Source organism: Condylostylus longicornis, unplaced genomic scaffold (assembly GCF_029603195.1).
Source record: "Condylostylus longicornis isolate FDR11 unplaced genomic scaffold, ASM2960319v2 ptg000075l, whole genome shotgun sequence".
In the NCBI taxonomy this organism is placed as follows: Eukaryota; Metazoa; Arthropoda; class Insecta; order Diptera; family Dolichopodidae; genus Condylostylus; species Condylostylus longicornis.
Genome location: NW_026578043.1, coordinates 1,211,401 through 1,237,071, shown reverse-complemented (window position 1 = coordinate 1,237,071; position 25,671 = coordinate 1,211,401). Strand labels below are relative to the sequence as shown.

The 25,671-nt window shown below is 23.3% G+C and overlaps 1 long non-coding RNA gene across 1 annotated transcript in view; it reads left to right on the top strand.

Moving 5' to 3' along the window:
• The window catches only part of LOC129612651 (uncharacterized), a 128,964-nt gene extending 103,969 nt beyond the window's left edge, over positions 1-24,995 (top strand). The window contains exon 3 of the long non-coding RNA XR_008697262.1: positions 24,880-24,995. This is a non-coding gene — a long non-coding RNA (uncharacterized LOC129612651). The remainder of the gene's footprint in view (positions 1-24,879) is intronic.
• The last annotated feature ends 676 nt before the right edge of the window (positions 24,996-25,671 follow it).

Genomic DNA, 25,671 nt, shown 5'->3' with positions numbered 1-25,671 from the left:
ATTTTATTTTTTTAGATGCATTGCAATGTGCCTTTTGTGTTCCATTTGTGCATTTTCAGATTTTAAAAACTCAAGTAATGAAATCCCAAATTTAAGAGGAAAAATTATTTCAGAAGGTATAAAGTGTAGTCTACAGTAATGTTTTAATACTATCACTCAAAAATTTCTGAATAAAATATTACATTATAGCTAATTATTGAGAAATTACTGTAAAAATTTCAATTTATGAATTAAAAATATTGAAAATCTGAAAGATAACAATTCCGGAGGATATTGTTCTTTTATAATGAATATCTAAATATAAAATTTTGTATATTAAAATAAATTCGCAAAAAAAAAAAAATAGAGAAAAACCAAAAACGAAAAATAAAAACTTTATAAATAACGGTATTTTTTTCATTCAACTTTTTCTCTTCTATCTTATATAATAATAAAAATAATAAAATGGAGAATATTTTTATGATAAAACAATAATGAAATAAAAATAACAAAAGACAAAAAAAGGAGCATAAAAGAACAAAATATGTAATCAGTAAAAAAATCATCGTCAAATTCGATCTGACTGAATATTAAAATAGCAGTGTGACCGTGTTTTAAAGATAATAGTGTAACGTGAATAGTATAATACAATTTTTGGCAAAATCAATTCATTTTATTTTGCTATTTAGTATTTTCCAAAATGTCATCATTCGAATAGGATATGAAAAAATTGTTATATAAAAATATTGCCAAATATAATTTTAATAGTGACATGAGAAAAATTTAAAAATTTTTTAAAAGAGAAGAAATTTTTCTAAAAAAGGAGTAGATGAATTTTTCAAAGTGGTACTTAAAGTTGTTTTCAAATTATACTTATACTTTTAAGCATTAAACGTCGTATACCATCTATGTATATTATTTAAAATTTTTTTCTTTATTTTTACACGCTGCCTTGTTTAATTTTTATCTAATTTTCAAGTCCTACTGTAAATTGTTCTGAACTGATAACACTGCCAAAATTAGATCACATTAAAAAGAGAAAACAAGCATAACAAAAGAAGAAAAAAAAAGCAGTTTTAAGAGAAGCACGTTTGAAAATAATGGTATGAAGATATAGTGGTGTTAGGCCAACGTAGTTATTAAATTAATGGCCTAATGAATAAAATGCGATGATAAAATTTTATAAGCAAAAATGAAATTGCCGCCGTTTTGTTTGCATTTCTATACACCGTTCTCCTTATTTGTATTACTAGCGTTATCAATTTATTAACTTATTTTAGTTTCTTTTATTTTATATGAAATGGGGGAGGGAAAAATTAATTTTTAATTTATGTAGGCACTATAAGGTTATACTATTGATAACAATAAAAAGTAGTGAAGGGAATAATTGTTAAGAATTTTATTTTTTTTTATTTTCCTTGTTCTCAATAATAATAGAATTATTAATTATTATGTATAATTAATTTTTTTCTTTTTTGAAATTAAGAGCTTTCTATTGGAAATAGTTTTGGTCATAGTACCTATTAGAAATAAATTGATTTTTTTTTCCCCGATATTTCTGACATAAAAAATTTTTTGCACATGAAAATTTGAATGATATGTAAATTTGTTTTATATAAACGCCTCCAGTTGATTTCTCAATATTCACACTTGAAACTGTTCTTATAAAAGCATAATTACGTCACAATCTAAGGATTCAACGTGAATGCACATGAATGCGCGGCATAGTTGCCAAGCAATCTACGATAACTTGAACGATTTTAATGTCCTTCTAAAATTATGTGCATTGCATATAGAACTGAAAACTATTTTGAATTTATGTTTTATTGTTTCTGATTATTTTTACACAAGTCATAAATACTTTAATAACAAAAAAACAAAATTTGCCGCGTTGCTTAATTTTGTGATGCCGGAGCGGCAAAATTACTTTGTTAGTATTAAAAAATTCCTAACAAATAGGTTATTGAATTCATTTTAAGAAAAAATCGAGCATATAGAAAAAAATTCCAATTGCAAATAGCCATATAGAGAGTCTTAGAAGTGTATAAATTATTGAACAGTGTTCTTAATCCCCAAAAAAAAATAATAAATTGAATGTTAACTAAGTTTGTACCAAAATTTAAATTTAATTGAATTTTGTTTAAAAAAAAAAACATTAAGTTTAATAGAATAAAATGTAGCTTTGCTACATTCATATGCAAAGTTTGTGTATATGCAAAGTTTTCTAAAAAGTTTGGTAAAAAAATGTTTTAAATTTGATTTCCCCCAAAAAAAAGAAAAGAGTTTTTTTGTTTCAATAATATGTGTTTGAGTGCAGTCTAAGTATGGTACCTTCACAACTCGTTAGCTTGAAAAAAATTAAAAAAAACAAGAAAATAAAAATTAAAGTTTTTAACAATTGATCATTGTACGGAAAACCTAGAAATGTAGGTTAAAAATGAACAAATTTTTTCAGTGTGCCACCAATTTATTTAAAAGCTTATTTGAAATTAAATTTATATAAAATTAAATTTTATATGAAAAATAAATTATAGTAAAAAATATAAAAACTAACAAAAGAATTAAAGAAGATTTAAAGAGAAAATTTAAGGCAATTATTAAAGAAAATCAAGTGAAATGAAAAAAAATTTAATCCGGATAAAAAATTTTTAATATTTAAAAATTTTTTAATATTGTTATTATATCTACATGCATATTATATTTAATTAAAATAAATAATATTAAAAATTTTTATTAAGATGCATAAATTACATAAGTATCATACAGTATGACTGACTAAAAGTTTGAATTTTCCGACATAAAATAAGAAATTTAATGATTAGTTCAAATTTAGGATGTGTTTGGAGACAAAAGGCAACGTTGCATATATTAAAATATTTAATATTGTAATTTTTTTTAATTGTCATGATATTATTAATTTTAAGTGGCATATAGACGTAATTAAAAATTTTGTTCTTCTCATTTTTGTCAATGTTAGCTCTATATACATGCATACTTAAATTGATGGTATGTAGTTGTCCAAAAAAAAAAATTACGTGCAATTTGGTTTACGGCTTTATCAAATATTTATATTGGGCTTTCAGTTTTCAATTTCAATTAAAGTTTTGAAGACAGATATAAGACAGAAACAAGTTTACATAATTTTATATTATCATTTTTAGTTATTTTAAAACATTTAAAATAATCCCTTTTAGGTGTGTGGCAGCTATTTGAATCAATTTGATGAAGTTTCCTTTGTTTGTTTTGAGCAGAATGAAAAGGGCTAAAGGTCGATAAATTAATAGAGGAATTTTGGATTATGTTTTTGATTAAAAATGAGTTCAAATTATTTAGAAAATTTGAAATTTTAAAATTTTTTAAAATTATGTTAGCTACAATTAATATTAATTTCTATGAAAAATCTAATATTTCTAGTAAACATATAATTTGCGTAAACTTGAACAAATTAATAAGTTTAATTTACAAATTTAATTAAATAATATTAAATCGTGTTTTTCTCAAACTTTTCCATGACATTAATATAAAAAATTTTCATTAATAATATTTTGATTTCAAATTTAGGAAATTATTAATTATAAAAAAAAAATTTATTTTACAAAATATACACAAATAATTTATTATGTAAATTTTTATTATATAATTTAATTAACATTCATTTGATTTTATAATTAGAAAAAAAAAATTATAATTAAAACGAATGTATGCTTCTCTTTCTTATTTATTTTATTAACTAATTTCTATTTGCTTTACTTTTTTGATTTAAAAAATTTAATCTTCTCTCATATTCTTAAAATATTTCAGAAAAAAAAAATAAGAAAAAACTTTAATTAAGGTGGAAAAGTTTTTTAATTTAAATGAAAATAAATTTTATTATTTTTTCACTTTTACCTTTATTAATCAATTTTTAATAAAAAAAAAAAAACAAGGAAATATATATTGTGTACATACATGTATATGTTTTGAATGCTTAGAGAATATTTTATGAATATGTTAGTGCGCATATACAGTGAGTCTTATCAATATTCGGTCAATTCAGTTTATTATTAAAAATATGATTAAAAACGAAAAGATTTTTTTTTTAACTAACAAACCTAAATATTTAGCACTGAGATATAGCAAATCGTATATATATAAGAACGTTTTAATAATTTCAAAATTGTAATGAGATTTTGTATTGAGAACTTCATAAATATCCTTTAACTTTGTAAATTCTAACTTCTATTGTCCTAAAAACAAATAAAAATTCCAATAACTTTGAGATTGTTTAATATTAAAATGTCATATTACTTTAATTTCTCATGGGTGTCAACTCTTGGAAACTTGTTTTTTTTTATTTTTTTTTTTTTGATGTCCACGAATTAAACCGAAAAGATTGGGTACTGTTACCATAACGGCAATGCGTAATTTTAAATAATTTACGAATTTTCATATATGTTGATGGACTCTGTTATTGACTTAGTGTCGTGTCTTACATACGTGGTAATGTGGAGCACGCCGTCTTGTTTATGACTTACGATATTCGACTTGCTTATTGAAAATTCGTTCAATGATAATATTTTTGGCTATGATAACTCATTATGTCCTAAAACAAAAATCACATATTATTTTAATTTAAAAAACAGTTATGTTAAATTAGATTTTAATTATAATTTTAATTAGTAAAGGTTTTCACTGTATATTATGATTACTTATTCTAATACGTATGTATAAATGAATTTATTTATAGTATATATAGAAATAAAAGGCAATTTTCTATTTCTATTTTTAACAAAAATAATTATATAATATATATAGTTGTATATAAGGAATTTTTGAATATATTATTAAATTTATATATTATTCGTACACACTTACAAGAATACATAATGTAATATAAGAGGTGTATATAATGTATAGTGAATATGTATTGAAACACACAAACTGGATACAAATTTAAGAAGGTTTTAAAATAATTTATTTTTCTACAAATCCTTTTTAAATTATTTATTTCATTTGGTTTTTATTATTAAGTTATTTGATTTTCTTGTTTTTATTTGTTTTTCTTTTTTTTTACTTTTGTTTAAAACCGCGTAATTGCTTCTTCTTAGAAATTGAAAATTAAATCCTTTTCTTTTTTTCCCATTTTTTTTTTTGTATATTTTATATAATATATGAAAACTGAAAGGGAAATGATAATATGTAATTTATAAAGAAATAAGGGATCTTTTATATTATGTAAAGTAATTATTTATTTTATAAAAATAAACAAAGAGAATACGAGTGAACAAGAAAAGGAAAAAGCAAACAAAAAAAACAGGATTAAAATAATAGTTTTATTTGTTATACATTCATATTCAGGTGTTTGTGTACATATTTCACATCTTATTTATGTACATACACACATACACACATAGAAACTTATATAAAATTAGAAAATTTTCAATTTTTTTTTTACTTTCAAAATTAATATTTAAAAATAATTGAAAACTATTTTATTTTCTTATTTTAAAATAAAAAATTTAAAAATGAAGGAGAAAACAAAAAAAAATATTTATTTGTCTTAAGTATTTATTTCTTTTTATACTTTAATTCAACAATAAAAATTAAATTAAATGTTAATTTCCTAAACAAAAGCAATGAAGAAAAAAAAAAACAAATTTAATTTGAATAGTTTTTAGTTTCTTTCAAAGAATAATTTCTAATTTGAACACAATATTGTTCATGTTTAATAAATTACTTGAAAATTAATTGCAATTTATTTTAATTAAATTTAATAATATAAAGCAACTAAATTTTAATTTCATTTCAAGTTTTAATAATTTCTTTGAATTGGCATAAACTATCGCATTATTATGAAATAGTGCTATATATTTTATATTTAATCAGACGAATTTGCTTAAACCAAACATCAATTATAATGCGAGATTGAATATTGCCCAGCAGATTGCCTAGCAAAATTATCATCATTTGGTGAGAACGGAATAGAAAAAAAAATGGTGGAGAGTTAGTAAGAATTCGAGTTTATTAGTTAGTATGAGAGAATTGAGTCAGAATACTACTGATATCTAACTCGCAGTTAAACGCAATTAAAATTCTTGGAAAGTATAAACCTCAGAGCACCTTTTCAAATACTAAAATCAAAATAATAAGAGTTAGAATTGGCGATTAATCTGCACTGTGCTGATAAACATCCTCCGCCGACCTCAAGATGTTCGAATTCTTTCTAAAAGACAACTGCTCCCATAAAAACGGCAAAACGACGATGCCGGACATAAGTTCATGAATAAAAATTATGTCAGCGATTATTCTACGAGACCGCAACGTTTGCAAATCTAAAAATACTAGCCTATTTTCATATAATGCGAAACGAATAACGAATAAATCCTTTTATATAATCTGAACGGACTCGATTCTACATATAACAATTGAACGGTAAGGCACCAAAACCTGACACGAGTATACTCCAAAACAGACCTAACATATGATAAATAAAACGTAAAAAAGCAAAATGTGTTATACAATTTAAATTTTAAATATTTATACATATAAAAAAATATGACTAAAAATTACGAATTTTGAAAATATTAGCATTGATGATAAATAGTTGACATAAAACTTTTGAAAATAAAATTTCGAATATCTATAATCACTCCCCAATTCGAGTTTATTATTGTATATAGTGTATAATTGTTATATATGACATTTTGATTTGAAATTGTATATTACATAACGTTTTACATAATATCAATGTGTTTGTATAGCAGCATTATATTTATAAAAAAAATTTTACAGTACCAAACCGAAGAGTTGCACATAAATATGTAGAAAATTAAATTGAAAAATAATAGGAAAATTTTACAGCATAGAAAAAAATCAAATTAAATTTTATTTTTAATATAATATTTATTTGTATTCCAAATTAATATAAATAGCTATTAAAACCCAAATTATTTTAATTATTTTAAGTAAAAATTTAAAAAAAAATAAAAAAATTCGAAAAAAAATTTCATACAGCTTCTATAATAATATAATAATTGCGAAATAATATTGCAGTTAGAATTTTTATAAATATTAAAACCTTTTATACTATGTATGTACAAATGTGAAATTAAATTTCATTCATTTTATTAAAAGCAATTAAATTGGTTTTACTTATATAAAATAAGCTCGCCATTATTTTAAATTACTATATAAATATATAATAATTATAGATAATAGTTAGAATCATAAAATATAATCATTTTCATAATGATAAAAGCAAATATAATAAGATAAAATACAATATCCTCGCTGACATTATGCATTTTATTGCATATTTTATTGTTGCCTTAATTATTAGTTTGTAAACAGTGAAAAATTTTTAAAGTTATTTTGGTGAAATTACGAATATTTAAAATTTATAAATTATTAGATAAATATCTAAATAATTTCAATATAATAAAATCCTTTTTATTAATATACATACACACATAATATTATATTGATAAGATAATATTAATTTTATGTTAGAGTATGGTAATAATTATATAATAATATTATTCTATATAATGAAATAAATTAAAATATCATCAAAATGAATTCTAATGAAGAAAGACCATTGGAAAAGTATTTTAATCTAAAAAGTGGGGTCAAATTTTAATTTGAAAAATAATTTATTTATAATATTACAGTATAGATGGTTCCAAAAAAAAAAAGTACGCAAGAGTAGTGACAATTTTTAAAAAAATTCGCTTTTATAAAATGTTAGCACAATATAGTGTAAGTATGCCATTGATTAATGCATTTTTTCCAAAGAATTGTATATACTCTTAAATGAAATGGTGAAAAATTAACAGCTTTAAATAATGTACTTTTGTAGTTTTATAAAATTTTTGTAATTAATTGTTAAATAGTGCGTAATCAGTGACCCTATATTTCAAAACTGGGATACTGATTACTCATCAGAACTTAAATTGCAAGATAATGCGTAATCAATGATCTCATAATTCAAAAACTAGCGTTAATCAAATTTAATACAATTTCACATTTTAAATACCTTCCAAACTACTGAATTTAAATTGTAGGAATAGTGTTCTATATTAAATTTTTTTGCATTGTAATTAAATTTAGTTACATAAGAAAATTCCGAATTTTTCATTAATTTTCGCCCTAAATAATAAATTCCCAGTGTTAGTCACTTCATGCTAACATTGCTAGTAAAAAATCTTACGGCAAAATTGAATAGCTAAACATTTTCTAAATACTTCATTATTTAATTCCATTTCAACATTTAAAATCTCCTCTTGAAGACTTAGAACAAAAGCATTTTATATTCTTATATTCTCAAATTATTTGCTAATAAGATATAATGAAGCTTTCATAGTGGTTTTACAGAACCATTTTTGATTATCTATGTATATGTGTATATATATATATATACAAGAATGAATTTTCAAAATGAAAATAAAAAACTTCAATGTCATTTTTACGCATAGAACATTGAAATAAAATAAATTTTTCGGCTTTCCCCGATTATATTATGAAAAAAATTTATTTGACTAAATCTCTTCTATATCTTTTTGTATTCCTTGTTTGTTTGTTTTTTGCATATACAATATACATAAATCGAAAAGTCATTACCGCAAGAATTCACAATATGTTTGTACTTATTCTTAAACTGCGGGATTACAAGTAAGTTCTTTGTTTAAAATTGAAAGTACCCACCGCATTCATTGCTTCAACATTAATAATATTTTCAGTGTATACATATATGTATATATAGGATTTTTATCTTGAAATAATCTTGTCATCGATGTTAGTCATTAACATTAAAGTACATGCACGAGCAAATACTTACATATATGTATATACATAATATATATAAATATGTATTGTAAATATATGAAAACAATTGTGCATACATTCATAAAAAATTGACTAAAGTTAAAAAATTTTTATACAAGGTGCGTGATTGTGCATTTGCATATAATATGATTGACAAGCATGCTTTGAGGATGTCTTTTTTGTTATAATAAAATTATTAGGAGATTTTTTACTAAATTTAACGATTTGCTCTTATTTTAAAATTAATTTCCTTTAACTTTGAGAATTATAAAATTTTAGTGAAGCTATGCTAAAGGAAAATCATTATATAAATCGTTTTTCTTAAGCATTACTTAATTCGAAAAATTCAGCTTATTTATAACTTTGTCATATACCGCAAAATCTAATATATTTTTATCTTAAAATAATTATTGCAATATGTAATAATTTTTTAATGTCCATTAAATATTGTATACCCGGAATGTTAAGTGCAATTCTAAATTTTTCTTAACACTTGTAATGTACCGACTTTCATTTATATTACAGAATATTGTGTCAAATATGTGCCAATAGTTAGTGTATGATGTGTATAACATTATCATGAATAGTAACAAAATTATATTTGCCTAATTATTTTCCAATTTAATTAAGTAGCTGTACATGCGCATAATTTAATTCTTACAATTCATCTTAGTAATTTAATGTATAGCTGAATTGAAATTTAAAATCGCATTGCTACAATTACAATTATAAAACTAAAAGCTTCTATTTATGCACCCTGTATTTTGAACAAAAAATAAAACAAATCTTATTAATCCTAGTTGAAATTTTTTTATTTGTACAAAAATGCTTATATATACATACATGTATATATGATATTATAGTATTATATTGTTATCCCAAAAAATTAAGATTGTCAAATTTGTTTGACTACATTTTGTAAGTGTTATTTTCATACCATTTTAATATTACATACACATTATAATATATTGAAAGTATTTATATGTGCACTATATAATTATTATGTATAAGAATGAGTATTAATAAATAAGAAAAAAAGGATAAAATAAGAGGAAAACAAAAACAAAATATTTTGAAGGATTCATCAACAAAACATTCAACAAAAATAAGAAAGGAATTCATTCACCGAAAATGAATAATAACATTTTTTTTTGGTTAAATTTTGATCTAAAAATTTTATTAAGTAGAAAAATAAAAGTAGAAAACAAAAACAAAAAAACAATGGGGTAAAAATTAATTTTTTTTTTCTTATTTTGTTTTTTTCCTTTCTTTTCTTTTTGTTTATACGTCGGAATGAGATTTTTCTTTTTCTGGAAATTAAGGAAAATGTTTAATATTACACTATACAACATGTACATTTATGTATATTCATAAAATATAATATACTAGAGCATGTGCATACATAAGAAAAAATATATTATATACACACTACAATAAATAAACATATGTAAACAAATTATAATTAGATATTAAATTACAATCGGATTGAATTTTATGTTAAAATTAAAACATTAAAACACACATATGTAAGTTATTATATAGAAAAATCTTTCAAAAAACAAAAAAAAACAAAAAATTTAAGGTTAAAATTGTAATGAAAGGATTAAAATTCTGGGAATCATAATAATATATATGAGTAATTGTATATACATGAATTGTACGTACATAATTATATTATATTTAATAATTATTTTTGAAAGAAAAAGAAGGTCATTGTTCAGTTACATATACACATATAATGAATATAATGTATAGAATTTCAAGTCTGTAAATATTTTTATACTATATGCTATCATTAAAATATAGACACGGGGTATTGTACTTTGCTTGAAAATCTTTATACAATGGAGAATTTCATATATTATGATTTTAAATTATAAAATTTGAAAAGAAAATTTTTTGAAAATAAATTCTCATATTTGAATTTTGTTAAATTTTCCCAAAAATTTTCTATTAAATTAAAATGTCAGTGATAATTCTTAATTTTATCTCCAACTTTTCTATAATTATAATTTAATTGCAATCTGTCTGGCGATTAGGTTTTTTACTATTAAACTTTGTTGGATTTAATTGGGTTATAAAATGTATTAAAAGTTTGATGTGTGCGTAATTGAATTTTGTCTGATTGCTAAAATAGAATACCATTATATAATAATCTTATTAAACAGACCGACAGATCGACATTTATCTGAAAATAGTTTATTTACGCTTTCCTACTATGGAGAAGTGTGTTTCCACATAAAAATTCAATATGCATAATTTGCTGCCATCACATAACCACCCTTATCGTATGCAATGCTATCGGTAAAATGGTAACTTAAGATATTTGAATAAAATATACGCTATTTATTGAATCATTTTTGACGTGATAGAGTTGTTATTGAAAAATCTTATTGATTTTTGATTAAAAAAAATTCAAAAATTCGAAATTTTATACAGAAAAACGATATTCTTTTCAATAATATCACATCATTTCGATTGATTTGACCAACAGAATATGGGTCAATATCTATTTGAGCAATAAAATATTAATCGCAAAGTATATAATGATTTTTTGTCTAAAAGTCTATAATGATTTTCTAAAAATTTTGTCACAATTTATTATTTCAATGTAATGTACCTTTTAAAAAATTTCGGCTTCAATTTTTATTGAAGCATCTTAAATTAAAATATATGGGCATGTAAAAAATTAAATTTTTTTAATATTATGTAGTACCCCAATAATGACTGTAATTTACGCATTTACATATAAAATAATTATTGTTTACGTTACTTATATATATATTTCCTTAATATACATATAAATTTTTAAACAAATTTATTTTAAGAATTTCGTTAACAATTTGATAATTAACTTTAAAAGAGTCCTTCTAAAATAATATGATCTTTAATGTACTTTAACGTAAATGTTTTATATGGGCGCCCCTATATGTATGCAATTAAAATAATAATAATAGCATTTTTCATAAGGCAATATTCATATATTATAAATTAGTGTAAAATTAAGGAAGCGACACTATCCATGTGAACACATTTTATATGTACATATATACATAAAATATTGCTACAAAAAATTACTGTAAATATAATATTATATACTCAGTTGTATTTGAGTAGGTATTTGAGAACGTATACGTATATTCAATATTTTATGGAAGTCACTTTTATATAAATATACTTGTAATATAATGATGAATTCGTAAATATATAATGTAGTATTATGTGATTTACTGTAAAGGAAATTATGTCAAAAAGATATTTGTTTACAATTAATCACTTTCTTTTGTTCAGAAACTTTTATTTTATTATATTATGTGTATTAATAAAGTACTTTGAATTTTTATTTCACTACATTATTATGTTGATATTACATGTACATACCGAAATAAAAGAATGTTTCATTTAATTTTTATTTAGCTATTGAATTCCCAATGAGATGTGCCTATGTATGATTATAATGTTATATAAAAATTTGTATCTGTTTAATAGTACTATAAGTGAAGCTTATATTTTTCTAAATTCAAAATGTTAAATGAATTTCTTGTTCTGATTGAATTCGGCTGTAGAATTTTTCCGGAAAGTGGTCTTTTAACCATAATCTTCGAAATTTGGTTTTGAAACATTAAAGAGAGGATGTCGGGTTTTTGGCGAGTTTCCCGTGGCATGAAAATTTCCTACATATAATATGTGATTGAGACCATTATTATGACTATAACATTATTGTTTATTTTACGAATCTGACATAAGTTTATTTTATTTTCCCATTTCAGTTATTCCAGATATTTCTGTATTTTTCTTGTTATATCTATGTATATATTATTATGTACGAACATATTATATAATATAACGATAAAATTATCTTCCCCAATTTATTACAGTTTTTTGTTGTGCCATCTCTTTTAGTTGGAATATTTAGGAAACAAGAACACTATCTTAATTTTTCATTCTCTCTCTGTATGTTATGACAAAATATAGGAAGGAAAATAGAATTATTTTCTTATTCTTTTCGGTATGTACGTTTATATACGAGTATACATATCACGTATACATATGATACGTTTATAAATTATAGACACTTTTATAAGAAAGAATTTCGTTGTCTTTTTTTTTTTTCATTTAACTTATATTCTGAAACCGGACCTCTTTTGTTACATATATATATATATTGTGTATGTGTAACATCATCGTCGTATGGCATATTGAGTAATTTTTATGAGTGTACATATTATGAAGAATAAAGTAGTGAAATTATATATGTATATATACAATAGTGATATAATTAATAATGATAATAGTGAATACACAATTGATTTCCTTTAGAATTATTTTAATGATAAAGAGAATGAAATCAAGATAAATTTCCAAATAAAAAACATTATTTTTAAATATCATGACATTAAAAATAACATTTTTAAAATAATTGTTATGACGTGTGTGACTTAAGTTACTTTTTATTAAAATTAGCTAGCCAACTGAGCGTTGCAGCGACCTCACGAGAAAGTAAGTGGTTTTCTTTTTTATTTACCCGAATTGGCCGTGGTTATGAAAATTTCCGCATGCGTATTGAATGTTGATCATGCGAGTTGGTTACACAAGTTGGTCATGCAAGTTGTCCATTATGCAAAATAATTGTACTAGTTGGTTATGTTGCTTTTTTTGCATGCATAACCAACATACCTCTCTAAGTCATGCCAGTTGGAGAGGTATATTGATTATACATGTTGGTCATGAAAGTAGCTCATGCCTGTTGGTCATATAATATGTTGCTTATGCCTACATCTCATGCTGTTTTTCAAACTGATCAAATTAATAGAGCATAGTAATCAAATAAGAATTATATAATCATTTATATAATGTATGTACATACATAAATACCCGAACATTTACATTTTGAATTTGCACTATTTCGAACAATATTTTTCGTTGGCTTACCTCCAAACCATATATTTTGATTAAGTGTATAAAGTTAGGTATTGTATAGATTTAGTATGTGTAGAATTAAAATCTTACCTTTGTATAAAATGTAATAATTGTATGAAATTACGAATTTGGTTTGAATCTACTTTTTCTCTATAATAATAATATTTGCCATAATATTCATTCAGTATGTTTAAAATTCCCATTGTAGACGAAATGGCTGAGCATGTATTTATGTAGTTACAAAATTTAAGATCGCCAATTCAAAATACATATATTTCGAATTATTTTTAATTTCTTCCTCCATTTTCTAATTAAAGTAGACACATAAAATTTTATAGCTAAATAATTGATTTTTTTTTTTAATTTCATTTTTTCTATTAAAAATGTAAATTTTTAATTGAGCCAAACGAAATACAATTGCCCAATGAGAATATTGGAAATTTTTATCTTTAATTTTTGTGATTTTTGTTTAATTATTTTTAATTTTTGTTTTTATTTTTAAGGACTTGCATTTATTACACTCTTCCATTATTGCAAAATATTAATACATACATTTCTACTCTTTTGTTTACGTTTTATTTTAATTATTATCTTAATATATGAAAAAATTTACACACAAGTATTTGTGTGTGTTTCCTATAGTAACAATAATAATGATTCTTCTTACAAAATAGAGACGGCAAAAATTTTTTTCGATTTTTATTTAAATTTTCTTATTTTATTTTTATTTTTTTTCACGACAGCAAAATAAAGGGCATGAAGAGAAAAGATTTTATAAAAAATTTTTTGTTTGTTTTTTTTTTGTTGTTTTTTGTTGTTTAAAGTGTCATGATGATTATCATGACATTCATATTCTTGCAGGGATTTTATATAATTTAATTTTTATTTTTTATTTTTTTTCTTGTTGTTTTCTTACTTTTCGTTTTACTGTTTTTGATAGTTATAATATAATTTTTGGAGTATATACAAAACAAGGAGCATAAAACCACAAAAGAAAGCAAAAAGAAAAACAAAAACACAATATAATATATTTTTTTATCTTTTAAACTAGTGGTAGTTTTAAGTCTATTCTTTTATTCAATATAAAGTTCTATTATCCTTAAAATTTTTATTTTCTTTCTCTGTTACTCAATTGTTATTACTTCTTTATTGTTGTATATTTATTGCTAGCTACTTTTGTGTTTTTGTATTTTTTTTTTGTGTACAGCAAAGTTTTATTGTAACTATTGTTATTATTTTTCCCTGTTAGTTTTTTTTTTAAGGATATAAACTTTTTATTACTTGGTCTGGTTTCTTATAATTTTATTTTTATTTAATTTTTATTATTTTTGTTAGTGCACTTGTTGTGATTTTATTCTAGAGATGTGCTATTATCCTGGCTACACATTTTTACTTTTGATTTTTATCAGGTTCATTCATACATTTTTTTCGTTTGATTATTGTTGTTGTTGTTTTTTTTTTGTACCAATTCTTATTTTAAATATATGGAGTATGAATGTAAAATGCGGGTTTTTTTTTTTTTTTAAGAAAAAAGAAGTGTCTAAGTGTGTTTTTATTGTAAAATTTAATTTTTGTTAAGTATTTTGTGACAATAGGCTGTACATATATATTATTTTAATTTTGTATCAGAAATTTGATATTGTAGAAAAATATGCTTTATTAATTTAAAAACTTAAATTCGAAATCCATATTTACACGTTCGTACATTATCGAATTTACAGATTGAATTTAAGAGTTCGTATAAATATTTAGAGCCTAAATCGTATATCTCGCTTTTTTACTCGCCAAGTGAGAAGAAAGTGAATAGATACGAGTATCATATGATTTGCCTAATGTAATTTTCGAGTGAGAAGAATTGTTTCGTATTGCTTATCTTGTTCTTCTCTAAATTTTATACAAAATTTATTCACTTTGTTTTTGAAAGCGGAAACGTTCTGTGTGTAGTTTGAAGAAAAATTCAAAAATCCGATTGAAAAAATGATTAATTTTCTTGGGAAAAATTAAATATCCAAAATAGCAAAATGCACAATCCTGACTTGAGAATGAATAAGATAGTGAGAAGCAAAAGCGATATACGTGATTAGGCTAAAAAGTCAAGTTGAACTTAAAACCGATATTATTCCATTTTTGAAATTTAGGTATACCGTTCACTGGTTCAAAAAGAAATTTTGTTATAAAATCATTGTTTATAAAATCACATCAGTAAAACCGATTAAACTTTTTATAAATATAATATTTGCATAACATATAGAGTTATATATATAGCATACATAATATGCATACATACAACCGAGATGTGCTTATCTTTTAATAGGGTTTCTTTTATTAATAAATATAATATAATAATATGCATATAGATAGTTTTTTGCTCCGGATCTTTATAATATATTAAAATATAAATTTTTTTTTTTTTTGTATAATATTTCAAAAAGATTGTCTGTTGGTGAGTTGAAGTGGGAAAATGTCACTTAAGCTTTTCATTCAATTCTTCAAGAGTATCTTAAGGCTATCGAAAACCAAAAAGTTGAATATGGCGACATTATCTTCAATTTTTTCTCCTTTAATTTTACTCAAGTTTTTATTTTTTTTTTTATTTTTATTCTGATGCAGCACCACGAGTCGAGTAGTAGAAGATAGGGCGACGAAACTTTAGTCGCATTTTGAAGATTTTGTGTTTATTTTTTACTGAGTTTTTTTTTCTCCTTTCTTTTATTGTTTTGTTTTTTTTTTGGTTTTTTTGGTATCGCGTTTGACGTTGTCGTGTCGTCTACTAGAATAATTTTTTTGAATTTTTAATGTCTTGCTCTTGATGTTTTTTAAGATTTTTATGGTTTAATATGTTGTTGTTGTTTTTACTGTTTTTAATACTGTTTTTTTTTTTTGCTTTGCAAATTTTTTTATTGTCTCTTTTCTTTCAATGTTTTGTTTTCTTTCTTTCTCGTTTATTGTAGCTTTTCGCCATTGTATTAAAATTCCTTCCATTGTATTTTATATGGTTCTTATAAAAGTATACAGTTATTTAATTTTATATTAACTTTATATTTATTTGTTTTTTAGCTATTCTTCTGAGCGTTCTTTTGTCTCACTTTTTATTTTGTTGGGTAAAAAAGAGAAAAATAAAACAATATTTTGCGTTATTTTGGTTTTATTGTCGTTTTAGCTTTTTTTGATTTTTTTCTTTTCCAATTTTCAACATTATTTCTTTACATAAAATTTCAAGATTTTGGGTAATTTTATAATTTCGAGTAGAATATCCAAATTATGAGGACGAGAGGGAGAAAGAGATAGAGCACGGTGATGATAGGGCTGCTTTACTTTATTCTGTTATAGAGACTAACTTTAAATGTTTAGGATTTAAGAATAATTGTTTAAACGTTTCATTTATATTATGTTTTATATTATGTATTTTAATATTATTTTTAATACCCATATTCTTTTCCCTGGTACAGCTTTCAGGTACATTTTTTAATCTGTTTACTTTTATTCTTTTACACCTCTTTTGTTTTTTCGTTTTGGAAATCCAATCTATAGTAGTATTGTTGAGAATAAGTATTTATATTTGGTTAACATTTTATAGATTAGTTTTTAAGATTAGAATAATAATGGAAAAAGGGTTTTATATAAGTCAAGTTAGTAAAACATTAATTTAAGTGCGCATTGTTATAATATGCTATAATTTGTATTCTTGTACATCAAATATGAAATTTATAAATAATATAATGTAATCCCAATTTAATGTGAAACTTAAAAGATTTTTTGATATTGCATAAAAATAAATTATAGTAATCTTTCGCATATAAACTCATTTCGATAAAGGAGTGATTTTATGACTAAAATTCGACATACTATGCAAGTCTCTAAAATATTTTGTACTATTTCCTCAGCTTAGCCATTTAAACCTTCCGAAAAACAATTTTTAATAATAACCCTAATAAATTGAAATTAATTTTCCTGATACAATATAAAAATTAGGTATATAGTTTGTCTTTAAAATTAGGGCATTGCGCCATATCGTAAATTTCTTCAAGCGACTTCAGGCGCTAGATTCTCTGTAAAGTATCGTGTTTAAAGAGACAGATAGATACCTATACGATAATAAATTGCATTTGTAATAAAGTGACAAAAAATAAAATTTTAAACTTGCTACTAAAATTATTATAAATTGCAAAAATATTTTAGGGATCTTCTAGTTATTGCACATAAAAGTAATCATCTTTAAAACTTCAAGTATTTCATACATGTACGAATACATTTTATATTGCTATGTAATAAGGTATAAGTGATTCTACATAACATGTAGCTAATTTATAGGATTCCTCAATTACTATTGTATTTATTCAAATTATTTAGAAAAGGCGGCTTAAATAGAATACCCTCGTCAAAAAAGATAATAATAAGAAACCGGTTTATAATAAAGATATTATGTACTTAAATGCCTGCATTTATAATTGAAGGTACTATTTTGTAAATGCATATGGGAAATATAAAAAATTTATTCATATTACTCCTTTTTATCTGACCATTGGTGCAGTGGTTATGGCACCGGTCCTTTAACCGAAGGGTCTCGGGTTCAAACCCCGGTCAGGTCACTATAAAAATTATATTCAATATTATTATAACTTAATATACAATACTAATAAAAATATTATACAAGTAATTTTCAAATATTCCTAATATTCGATATTAAAAAAAACTAAGAAAAATGAATAATAAATATTAATAACCTCAAATAATTAATATATAAATAAAAACTACGGCAGGCTAGCCACCTACCTAGTTAAACCCTATGATGCTATGAAACTAGTGCATGAGAAATCATGCACTAGCCCTATGCTCCTTCTAGGAGTGAACAAAGGAAAAAAAAAAAAAAAAAACTCCTACATAACGTACATATGGAAAAAAATAGCGACGGCTCTTTAAATAGTTCTCATATGCGTGAATATTCGCACTTATTGCAGTTAAAACTTTAAAAGTTTTTGTAATCTCTAAGAATTCAGACAGAAAAGAATTACCAAGTTAATTGTTGTGTTATCGCGTATATTTTTCCGCTTTTGCTGGATATTATGTACCTACGTATGTGCAATTGCATATGTAGCTGTGTGGTAAATTTTTATTTCTTTTGAAATGAATGAAATTTAGGTCAGTAATTTCAGCTGTTTGTGTTATTTTTTTGTATTTATTGTGGAAAATAAACGCAATATTCACCGTATTAATGATCAGCTACAAAGTGAAAAAATTTAAGTCTAAAATTTTATTACAAAGAAATGCAATTGCGTTTTCGTTTTCGTTTTTGAAAATAACATTTTATAAGGGAATTCAATTAATTTTACTTGGTTTGAATTTTTTTGGAAAAAATTATATATGTAATTTTCTCACTATGTAATACATAGTGAGATCGAATTGGTTTTTATATTGGAAATTAAAATATTAATAAAAGAAAATCACCATTTTTAATTGGCGTAACAAAAATGAGATGAAATTGGGATTTTTAAGATAAGTTGAACTCCGTATTTTTTTTTAAATTTGCTTAAAAAGTTTAATTTTTAATTCCAAATCTCTCAAAAATTTCTTAAAAATCTCAAAAATCAATGCTTCAGTAACTGGAGCAATTTCACTTTAAAGTAGGGTTTGTATTCTCATTTTAATTTTTTTTTTCAATACAGGTATTAAAAATCATTGAAAGAAAAGATAGGCGCATCCAAACTATCGCCAGACCCATCAAAAGTGGTGGACTTTACCCCAATCTAAAACGCACCTATAGATAGTTATAAACTCCTAAAACTGGTCAATCTGACTAACCATTAGTTTTGCTCTGTTGTGCTCTTATATTCTGTGAGGGAAGTCACGGAAGTGCTGTCATATTGAACCGCATTATTGTTTTTTGTATGAAATTCTAATTATGTAGTTGCAAGGCAATTTGATTTTTTTAAAGAAAAGTAATTTTTCATCACTCATAAAATTTAATTATCGCTTGGAATTCTTTCAATTTAATTTAAAATTACCTTTGAGATTTTATTTTTTTTCGAAATTTTAATATTTCGCTTAATACAAAGTCCTATTCCGAAGTACTCTTCATCTGTCATAAAAGAATGAACATACTTATTGGTTATTAATATTTTTTTCATATTATGAGGAAGAGTACTAATCAAATTAACACCTTTAAAAGGATTTCATTTTTTTTCAGTTAAGAAGGGTTTAACAAAAGCGTCTATGTAGATATAATAGGTGCAGTAAAAATTTAATTTTCCAGGAATTTCATTTTACCTTTTATATAGTGTTGTCTTTAAATTTTTTTTTATCAAATTAGCTACGATATTGATCTTTATCTCAAAAGCTTTTATATAATGAAACGTTTTTTAAAATTTTTTAAACTCTTAATAGACTTACTGACTAAAATGTATGGTGTTGTTATAATTTCCTTTTGGATTTCAATTTCGTTCAATTATCTTCGATGATCGTTTGAAAATAACAAAAAAAAAAGTTGAAAATTTCATTTCGTTTGGAAAATGAGAGCTATTCTTTTAGAATTGAACTATAAGAAGAGATAAATAAGTTAAAACAAGAAATTTCAATGAAATTTTTTTGCAACAAGAAATTGAATCGTTTTACACAAGGTGAGGAGATGATTGTTTAAAATGACAAGATGAGTGTACCACTAAAATTGTAAATTTCTTATTCGTGTCACAATTTTTTTTTATTGAATAATTAATAGGTTTATATTGGAATTTACTTATAAATTGCTAGATCGGCTTTTAAGCTAATTGAAAGCTGAAAGATAATTTATTAAAGGAATCCAGTTATTTTGAAAAGAGAAGATTAACGAAACTGTTATATTAACTGGCATATTATAATTATTGATTTAAGTAAGAACAAAAAAATATAACATACAGGATGATTTAGTAATGAATACAATACGAGTATTAAATGCGCTATCGTTTTGAGAGGACGGTTGAATTTTTTTGTTTTAAAACTTGGTCTTAAGGACTGTACTCGAGATACAAGTATTTCAACTAAATTTAATCATATTTTTCCTTGCTCACGTACATCTAATTATAACTTCAATTTACATAAAGAATTTCGGCATCGAACACCAAGCACAACTATAAAAAATTAATTGTCAACTTTTCAAATATTTGTAATTGAAAAATAATATAGTAAGAACTTATTTCATCAGAACATCGCTTCTTTTCATCAAATTTAACATCATCATCAAATAAGAAAATTCAGCAAATCAAAGAGACAAATCAGCGAGAAAAACTGATTTTTTCAAGAATTTGAATGATCAAATCATAATAGCTCTAATTGCATGATCATATATAGAATGAATAATCTGCTTTTGTGGAATCAAACTTAAAATTAAACTGTCATACATTCACAATCATCTGATAAAGTGTTATATATTAGAAATGCTAAGAATCAGTTTCTATGCCTTCTTCTTTTCAATATTTTCTTCATGATGTTCTTAATTTTATCCTACTTTTCAACTAACACAATATTTTTAGGTTTCCATGTTAAAATTTAAATCTCTATTTTTTTTTTTTTATTTCTTTACACTCATACTTGTTGTTGCAAATATTTTGAAAAGTTTGATTGCACTTCGTATATTCTGTACCTATTCCATATATTTTCTGTCCTATTTAAAAGTGTTTATCTCTATGTTTGTGTGCTTGTAAATATAGAAAAATTCTTTTTTGATTGAAGAATTAACAAGAAAAGAAGAAAAACAAAAAATTTTCGTTTTAAAAGAAATGGGATCATGTAGTTAGAGAAAAACAAGGATTTAACAAGGACATTTTATATTTTTAGCTTTATTTTTTAGTTTTATTTTTATTTTTTACATTTTTTTTTCAAAAACATTTAATTTCAACATTCTTTTTTTTTTTTTTAAGTATTTTCGAAGCTATTTTTATTGTTAAAAGTCATATACTGGCTTTTTTATTTCAAATTGTTTTCTGTTTTTATGTCTTTCTTTTTTTTCTTATAGCATCCTTTCAATATTTAACATGCATTTTGTTTTTGTTTTGTTGTTTTTTTTTCCAACTTAGTAAAGTATCCTTGTAATCGGTAAAGTTTTGCAAGTCTTTTCTTTATTTTTCGTATATGCAGTTCTAAAATGTTAAAAGAGTAAAATGTGTATAAGGAAAAAGGAACGAAATTCGAAAAGAGAACGAACTTTAAGAGTAAAAAATTACATGGAAAGAAAAAGAGAGAGAGACAGAGAGGGAGACAGAGAGGATTGACTAAGAAGGGGAAGGTGGTGGTAAAAAGTAAAAGTTGAGTGCAGAAATTGGACGACAAAAATTTTTTTATTTTTTGTTCCTAAAAATAAAACAAAAAAAAAACACAAAAAAAGAAAATAAATAAAAATGGAAAAATCAAAAGTGAAGGAAATCAGAGAAGAAGAAAATAAAAAGCAATAAAATTCTAATGAGAAAAGTTTTTCATTATTATATTCCTTTTCAATTCATGTGACAACAAATTCCACTGATAATCTCTTCCGTTTCTGGTGTCCTTTACGTTTAGTTTTTTGAATTTTCATTTTTTTTTTTTTGTTTGGTTTTTTTTTTTTTTGTATTTTGTTTTTTAAATTTTTCTGTTAGTTCAATCTAAAGATCTATGATGTGATGTTTTAATCTTATTCAAAGCTCATTCATACTCACTCATTTATTCATTTTACAAAAAAAATTATTCTATTCATTTTGTTACTCTCGTACATACACACACTCATACACAATATTCACAAATCTTATTTAATTTTTTGTCTTATTATCCTTTCAGCGAATAAGTTTAAGAAATAAGAAATTAAAATTTCAACTGTTAAACTTAAACTAATTTAAAAGCAGGGAACAGGGAGGGATTATACCAAAGCACGGATTTAAAATAATTGAAATTATTATTTATGGGTTGTATGTGTTTTTTCGGCGTAAATTTATCAAACTTCTGAAGTGTGTATGTATAAGAATTTGATATTTTTAAAACCCATGAGAAAATAATTTCATTATTTCGTTTTAGTTCTTAAAATAAGTTGCAAAAATGTTTGAGGTCTATATATTTTAGTGGCGAAAAGTTAATTGATCCAGCTTGTTTGCTTAAGTAAGTTATCAGAAATTTTTAAGAAGTTATCGGAATATAAACTTGAAGAGGAACATTCTTAAAATTGTTTCAGTGTATAGATAGTTATTTGACTAAAAATTTTATTATTTTTCCTCTTCCCTTATTCTTTCTAGGAGAAAGAAGGCTTTTAATGTTTTACTTTTGATTATTATGAAAACAAGAATGAATTCTATATTTCTTTTCAAAGTTGTTGTTATAGTTTATTTATTTTTAAAATGTTCAGGTTGTTCAGGTTGTTTGCTTTACTTCTTCAAACATTGAATTTTTAAGTAATAACAGTAGAGTGATAAGTTTTAGCTACTGTTTAAATTCGTTTTACATTCTGAAATGCTTGCCACAATTGTAATCTCCAAGATGTGAAAATGATTTTGAAATTAAACTTAAAATATAAATTAGAAGATACATTTGCGTAATATTAGCACTAGCAGGCTTCCTATAAAAAGATATATCTTTAACTTGAAAATAATAACATGGAACTAAATCCTTGACATTGTTAGACACAATAATTTTATATATTTTATAAAATGTCCTTTAAGTTTATATTTTCCTTTTTATTTTTTATAATATAAGGCAATTTAAAATTCTTGTTGCTACAATAGGACACCAAAAAATGAAAAACGCAAAAAAAAATAGTCATTTCCTAATCGTTGAAGCTTGGTGAAATCAGAAAACTTTTCACCATTACTAAAGCATTAAAAATTTTCCTATTGCTTTTTTTTTTAATTTTAAATTTTTACTTTGATTTTTATAGTGTTTAATATTAAAAAAAAAAAAAATCAAAAACTTTTTCAGTTTAAGAATGGCAACTGACAACATTTGTGTAATGTTAAAAAGTTTTAAATTATTTTTTTATATTTTTTGGTTTTTTAAAAAAAAAATCGCATTTTTGTTCTTTTGTTGAGGCGAAAATTTACGCGGTATTATAATAATATTTTTTGAATTGAGATTCTACGAGTTTCCAAGACTGTATAGAGTTGCTATCATTAAATCTTTATGAAAATCAAATATTTTCAACTTTAAATTGTTGAAGTTTTAATTAAAATCTTATCTATAGAGTGAAATATTTAAAATCCAATATGTGGTTAAGATATTTGGAGGCTTTATTTTTGGATTTCAAAACCAATATAATGGAGAAAATCTGGTTGGAAAATGTTAAAGAGTTTTCTTAAATTTTAAAGAGTTTTAAAGAGTTTTAGCCAGCATAAGCCGGTTATTCTTTGTCAGTATTATAAGTCGGTTCGTAAATTTGGAGGCTTTTCGTTTATGTCGAAGTATAACTTTTTAAACGAGTTAAAAAGCATTTATTAAATAATTTTTTATATTTATAAGAATAAACTTTCAAATATAAGACAAAATAATTTTTAGTTATGAATTATAAATTTAATTTGGCAAGTAACCTAAAAATTTTTATTTGTGGACAGCCTTTGGATTTGAAATCGGTTAAAAGTTTTCTGGTGAAATTTGCATATTATTATTATGGAAGATAATGGTTTAATTATGTGATTATGATTTTGACATGGATGTAGCTCTATGAAAGCATGTAAAGTTTTAAGTTTCATTTATACGAGTATAACAATTTCGATTTGAAAACATCAATCTTTGCTTAATTCAAATTGAAAGATTTCTACTTGAATTTTTTTAATTAATCGAGTATGAAATTATCATTGGGTAGCAGCAAATCAATTGAAGGTGATATTTATTAATGTCGGGTCGCAGTCACCAATTATGAACCGAATATAATCACATTATTTTATTTAAGATGTTATTCTTTCGCAACTTTTTTATTACTAACTTAATTATTATCCTTAATGTACAACATGTAGTATACTAAAATATATTGAGAGAAATGATGTGTTAATATGGTGAATATGGTGTTGTACCGTTATAAAACAAGAGAATTTTTATATTTATTCTTTCGATTAAATTATGTTGAGTTTTTATGTTATAATACCGGGTGTACCATCCTGGTAGATAATGAATGAATAAAAAATATTAAAAAAAAAATTATATTTTATAAAATTTTTTATGCATGTTACATTAATTTAATTTTTTTTCTCATTTCAGGTAAGTTTGAACGAACATTTTGGGAAATTTTCAAATTTCAGTTTTGTGTTAAGTCAAGTGAGTTTTGTTATATGTACATATAATATCCTTTAATATTATTTTGGGAATTTTAAATGTGTTGTACAATAATGCAATTTCCTAATTTTAAAATTGCTTAAAAAGGGTAATGTATACTATAACTATAGGCATAAAATGTGTTCCAATTAGTAGATTGCCAATATCGAATTTGTAGATTGTTTGTATATAGATTAAATTTTACGAATTTGACTACTTATCCATAGACTGAAATTCATCTTAATACATTGCACATTACTAAGTAACTAAGTTTTTTTTAATTATTGGTGTTATATATGAGCAGCAGATTTCTATTCGATTCCTTTAGAAATTTTCATATCAGCTATAAATGAATTAATTTTTGAGCATAGGTCACTAATTATACTAGTTTATGGAATTTTTTATAATACAAATTTTTTTTTTTCCAAAATTTTTAATTATTTTTACGAGTTTTTTATTCCCAATTTTTTTCTTAGGACACTTTATACTGAGAGAACAATACAAATGATCAATTCAATAGAATATTGTTTGTTAGAGAATAATGCAAAAAATTTGAACTCAAAAAATAATGATTTTATATATTTTTATTTCTTTTAAAAATGAATAAAAAAAATTTATATGTATAGCTAGTGAATTATTTGACCTCTATGTTGAAATAAAAATTTTTTATTTTTTAATATAAATTATATACAAGTACATTAAAGAAAATGCAAAAGAATTCCAGAAAATTAAATGCTA